We start from the raw sequence: 6,000 nt of genomic DNA on the forward strand, positions 1-6,000 counted from the left end.
TAATTAGAGGTTAAGTTATGGGGTTTTTGGTAAGTGGTTAAGCCTAGATTGAACATATTGAGCCCAGATTCAAGAAATGGGACAAGTTTAATGGCTTCCAAACAAAAAAAAAATTTACGTTGAAACTCTGGTCTTAAAATTTGTGTCGAGTACTTGGGGACTCAGAGTGCGCGCGGGAAGCGTGATGGTCATTCGTGTCTATTCACGTAGATTTCGGGTGCTCTCATCTTCAGGATAGAAGATTTCATAATATTTCCCGTGAGTCTGGAATAATCAGGATCATGGACTGATGCAATGATGTGTGTGTGATGTGTACACGGTTTGATCTAAATTTCATATCTTAGTAGATTCTAATGGTCTCAATGCCCTGATCAGGCAGAAGATCGAGATTTATCAGGACTTGGAAATGATACAATGAGTCCTCTGTTTTGCGCAGACAGATGATCGATGTATCGGGCTCAAACCTACTAAGACCATCTAATCGTGTCACTCGAAACGCTGCAAAAATAGAAATTGGTAATACACTTTGGACAGCTAGGGACTATCATTAGAAGTAAAAGAAAATAAAGAGGAAGGTAGAATGTTATCATTAGTGGTCGCCTAACTCTTAGTAGAGGCGATGGGACATTTAATGTAGGTAAACCTTTAAACAAATCCTTAGTATTGGTTAATGCTAGGACGGTTCCAAATGTTTAGTAGAGATTAATATGCTAAGACTAGATGCTTAGGGGTATGGTACGTTTAAATATGTCTCGTTAACAGTGGAGGACGTGATTACACAAGTGAGAAATAGAATGCACTATTAAGATGAAATAACTACTTGTAATGTTAACACTTAGGGATACACATAGCAAATCTCGGGACAAGATGTCTGTTAAGGGGGGTAGATTGTAACACCCCGTACTTTTAGTACTTGGGTGTCACCACGTAGATCCAAATTAGCTCACATATATGCATTGACCCACATAATTTGCCTTACACGTCACTATCCAACGACCCTCAATCTATTCATCTTAACCCTTAGATTTTAGACTATAACAACTCACAACATCATAATAAGATTTGAGATCAATCTATCCATTTGACTATCACAAGTTGAACTATATTTAAATAAATAAAAATCTTATTTTTATAATCTTGAGCGTGATGACATCTCATCATACACCTATTTAGTACAGTCGAACCGTATGAAACCAATGTAGGGATCAAAATCACAAGGTCCACCATTCATCGATCTACAACGTCCCATAGGAAGATCCATCCTATTTAACTCCCAAATTTCACCCAAACGATCATTAGGACCCCTAGAGTTATCGATAATGAAATACTAGGCAATCCAATTGTTGGATTGGTTTATAATGGTCCTAACTCCTAATGACCTATAGTGTGGCCCACATCATGAATTATATATATAGCGTTCAGACAATAATAATAATAATAAATACAAAAATGATATAAATACATGTATACACATAACAAAATAAATGAAATAAAATAAAATTATGAGTACTATATGGGCAGTAACAAGTCTTGAAGAGGTAGACAACCCACAGGGCCACTTTAACTGTTGACGATAGATATGGGGTAAATCTGACCACCAGAACAATTATAATCATCCGTTAAGGGTCAAGATCTGGTTAGCATGGCCCACCTGGGTCTCACCGTCAACCCAAAATGGGCCAGGGTCCCTATGAAGGGTTCCCAATACAGATGAACGGTATGGATTATAACGTTAACATTCCAGTGGGCCCCGACATGGCGCATGCACAAAGAAAAAAACACTTGTGTGCGAGGTGCACCATGACATCTCCTCGGTCGAACTAGTCTTGACCGACTCCTCTTGCAAATACAAGTATCTCCCGCCCTCTCTCTGTTTCAAACCGACGTACTTCAAACCTATAAGTGGGCCACCACGGCCACTTTCCGGGCCATCTGGTGCGTTCAATTTCTCTGTGGGGCCCGGCTTAACGAAATGGTATAATCGTTTGACCCCTTGTAAACAAAGGAAAGAGATGGACTACCACCGTCCAATTCATGCCAAAAATGACTCGACGAGCGCCTGTGGGAGGAAGGAGAGAGAAGACCGCCCTTCCGCCCTGGGATGGGCAAAGCTCAGTCGTCCATGTTAGGGACGATCACGACTGTCCACCTATCTCTCTCGTTTGGCTATATAAAGGGCCCTGTAGCCCTTGGAATTTACATGAAGAGAGGAGGAAAGAGAAGAAAAACAAAACAGAGAGTCATTCTTTCGTATTATTATTCGAGTGCAGGTCGGCAATCACCCACCTCAGGTGACTCTTCTTCTTCCCTCTCCTTAGGAGTTTTTAGTTGAGATAATCAAAGCATTGTCTGGGCCAACATCATGCCAAGTAATGGCCGAGAGTCGGCCCAGCAATGGCAACGTTTGGAGGGTTATAGCTAGGACCAAATGATGGCCATGCAAAGCTTTGTTTTGGAGCTCTCATTATAGTTTGGAAATAGACTCGGGGAAACAAGCCAAACAATGGTCGTTTCAGACCACAGTCAGACCCCAGTTGAGGTCTGTTTTGAGCTCTCTGTAGAGCATTGAAAAAGCTCAGGGTGCAAGCCAAACATGGTAGCAGCAGGCTAGGAGAAAGACTCCATTTTAGTCCGGAACCTGAGCCAAGCAATGGTTGCACGGTGAATTGAGAACACCGTTGAAATGAGTCCCTGTGTTCAGCCTGAAGCTGAGTCAATCAATGACTCTGTTTCGGTCTGGGATCGGACCCAAGTGCAGCTCATATTTCAGGCCAGGACCCGGCCAAACAAAGGTCGTACGTCAAGCCACGAGCAGGTAGAAACGAGGCTCTGTTTGAGCTATAAACAAACTGAGAGCGAAGTCATTCTTGAAGCCAGAAATCAGTTGGAACAGGGCCTATTCTCACGTTAAAGAGCTGGTGCGCCCTGTACGAATGTTGTGGGCCACGATCTGGACATGGGATCGAGCCTCGAGTAGACCCTGGTTCCAGTCTATGCACGGGTCCGGTCGGTGCCGGAAACCGGGACTGACAGTGGCTTCAAACACCGGCCGTTCCTTTTCCTTTCCTTTCTTTTGCATTACAGTTAGTGGGCTGTCTACCCGCCTGGGCCCTGCAAATTGCAGGTGGGCCTCATTTAAAACACCAAGGTGGGCTGCATGGTTGGGCCATCTCACATGGCAGCCTTGTCCCTGGCCCCATGTGGCACCCACGTGTGGATGGGATCCACCTTGCTCTGCATACGTGAGGCCTACCAATCACATGGGACCCCCCTGTGCAGAAAATACATGGTCCATGTAAGGGGCGCTCGCCTGTAATCAGTCCACATGAACTGATTACAAAATGTTGAGATCTCATCATGACTGATGAGTCTGGAAGATCTGATGGTCCACATGGAGCAGGACCTCATGAAACCCCCTGGTTCCAATTTTTAATTTGAACCAAAACTTCGGCTGGCCATGATTAATGAAAATAGTTTCTTCCCTTGAAATTACAATTATCCTTGCTATGGCCCACCAGAATCTTAGATCAAGGTGAAAATTTACCCCCTAAGGTTCCTTGGGATTCCACATCTTATGGACCGTTCGGATTCGACACCCATGCTTACGTGGGACCCACATACTTGCAAGCCCACCTGTGGAAATTGGCTGGAAAGCCCTCTAGTATGTATATATGTGATGAAACATTGCATGAGGGTGTAACGCCCTAAAATTCGGGGGTCGAGCATAACTCAGCTCCTGAGTTTCAAAACATCACTTATGCAACATATTGAATGATGGATGTATGTTGTCTGTATGAGTGCATAAAACATGGAATAGATTAAGCCAAACTGCAAATATAATTCAGGGATAAGTGAAGAACGCAAGTGAAAGACTTAAAGAAATATATGTGTACATGTGCAAATCCCTAAAATACATATACATACCAGGTCGTATTACAAGTGTTGATATCAAAATTACAAGTATCAAATTACATCATCCATTCCTAAAAAGAAATCCCAGAATACCACACATTAGAACGAGGCTCACTAGAACCCGCCTGAAAACTGCATAAAAGAAAATACAGCCTCATCATCCTCGAACTCCAGCTCGGCCTCAGAGGTCGCATCAATATCTGCAACTAAGACAGAGTCTGGTGGGTGTTTAACACCGCCCCAGAACGAGGGAGTGAGTGATCAACTCAGTGGAACAATATAGCAACTGTTAACATGTTATCAATTCAATCAAGCAGTAATGATAAAGCAGAACAATCAAACATGTCCTAAGTACTCTTGTTAGTGCAAGGATGTATGCAGAATGATGCGTGCCCTCACTTGTACACCCTCGGCGTCTTCATCTTACGTTACGCATGACATCACCTCAAGTGCTCCACCTCTTCCAGGCACATGCAATGCGGTGCATGAACATGATTACCTAGTTGTTATTAGTCCTTTTCATACAGTAGGATTGGGAAGCTAAGGTACCTTCCTCATATCAATTTCCAAACAGTGATCCATTCTAGGGTCGTCAGTCCTAGGCAATCTCATATGATCATTTGGTTTCAGGTTGCTGCAGAGGGCTCGCCACCAATCAATGTACGCCTATCATACCTTTGTTACTACAATAAGGCTCGTCTCCTCAATGCGATATCTAGGTATGCTCGAGGTCACTACAAAGGGCTCGTCACCAATCAATGTAGGCCGACAGCACGAATATAGTGTCCTATACCACCATAATCGGCTCACAAGTCTGGTTGCTCACTGGTCACTACGGGGAGGCTCGTCACCCCAGCATAGGCCGACAGCTCGACCACGGTGTCCCATACCAACATGTCCAGATCACGAGTCTTAGCGGATCAAGGTACCATGGTTAACAGGATTTCATCGGTAAGTTTGGTACCCTAGATTCAAACAATAGCGTCCATACATGGTGAACATACATCAGACAATCGGGTTACTTGATGAACTCGACTAGCATGAGCGCACGTTGGGTTGAACGACATAGAGTGCGCAAACACTCCGTGTGGCCAAACCACTGTCGACAACTCTAATGCGCCTCGGGTTCGTCTAATCACGTCCTACGTGGCGAAAGCAACCTCAGCCACAAACTCAAGGCCGATTACCGATTTCCTGGACTAATTCATAGTCCCAAACACATTCCACCACAACCGATATTCATATCAACAATCTAGAATTGTAATGGAACAACAACTCAAATCATGTGGTATGTAAGCATTTGAAGAGTATCAACTTAATATGGATTCACACATAAGTAATACTTGAACTTAAACAACAAGGAATATGACTTGCATGTGATAAATCATACACATCAATAGGAGTGTTGAGAATCGCTTCTCAATGCCCGCAATTAGGTTAATATGTTGCACTTTAAACCATTCAGACATTTCTACAAACATTTAGAATACATAGTGCAACATACATGACGTATGTTGAAATACACGCATTTAGACAATTCCTTTTACCAAGGAGTTGTCACACATACAATTAGCATAGGTACACGACAGATAATCATGGCAAACACAGGTTCATATCTTATACGTATACGGTACTTCCTACACATACATAGAATACGCAAATCTCAATATAACACTTACATATCAGGAATGCAAAATAAACATAGCATTTGAAATGTGAAATTTCATCCATAACAAGAATAAACCATTCACTGGCATTGAAAGCCTTGAAAACCATAACCAATACGATTAAAGTCCGCACCTTAAACCAGAAATAGAACACCGAACTGATTCAGACGATATGTCTTCGTCAACGGCGACAAGATAACCTAAGACAAGGATATAAATGAGCTATTACAACACATCGACTATTCTAAGCTCTAAAACAGATTAGGGTTAGGTTAACTTACCCAAGGAAGAACTTAGAATCGCCGGAATAACGATTCAAAAGTGGAGGTTTAAGGATGAAGAGTAACAAGAAAGAATCTAAGATGATTCACCAACTTCTCTCTCACTTTCTCTCTCTTTTCCTCTCTCTTTCTTAGCTAGG

The sequence above is a fragment of the Magnolia sinica genome, chromosome 3 (assembly GCF_029962835.1).
Source record: "Magnolia sinica isolate HGM2019 chromosome 3, MsV1, whole genome shotgun sequence".
Lineage (NCBI taxonomy): Eukaryota > Viridiplantae > Streptophyta > Magnoliopsida > Magnoliales > Magnoliaceae > Magnolia > Magnolia sinica.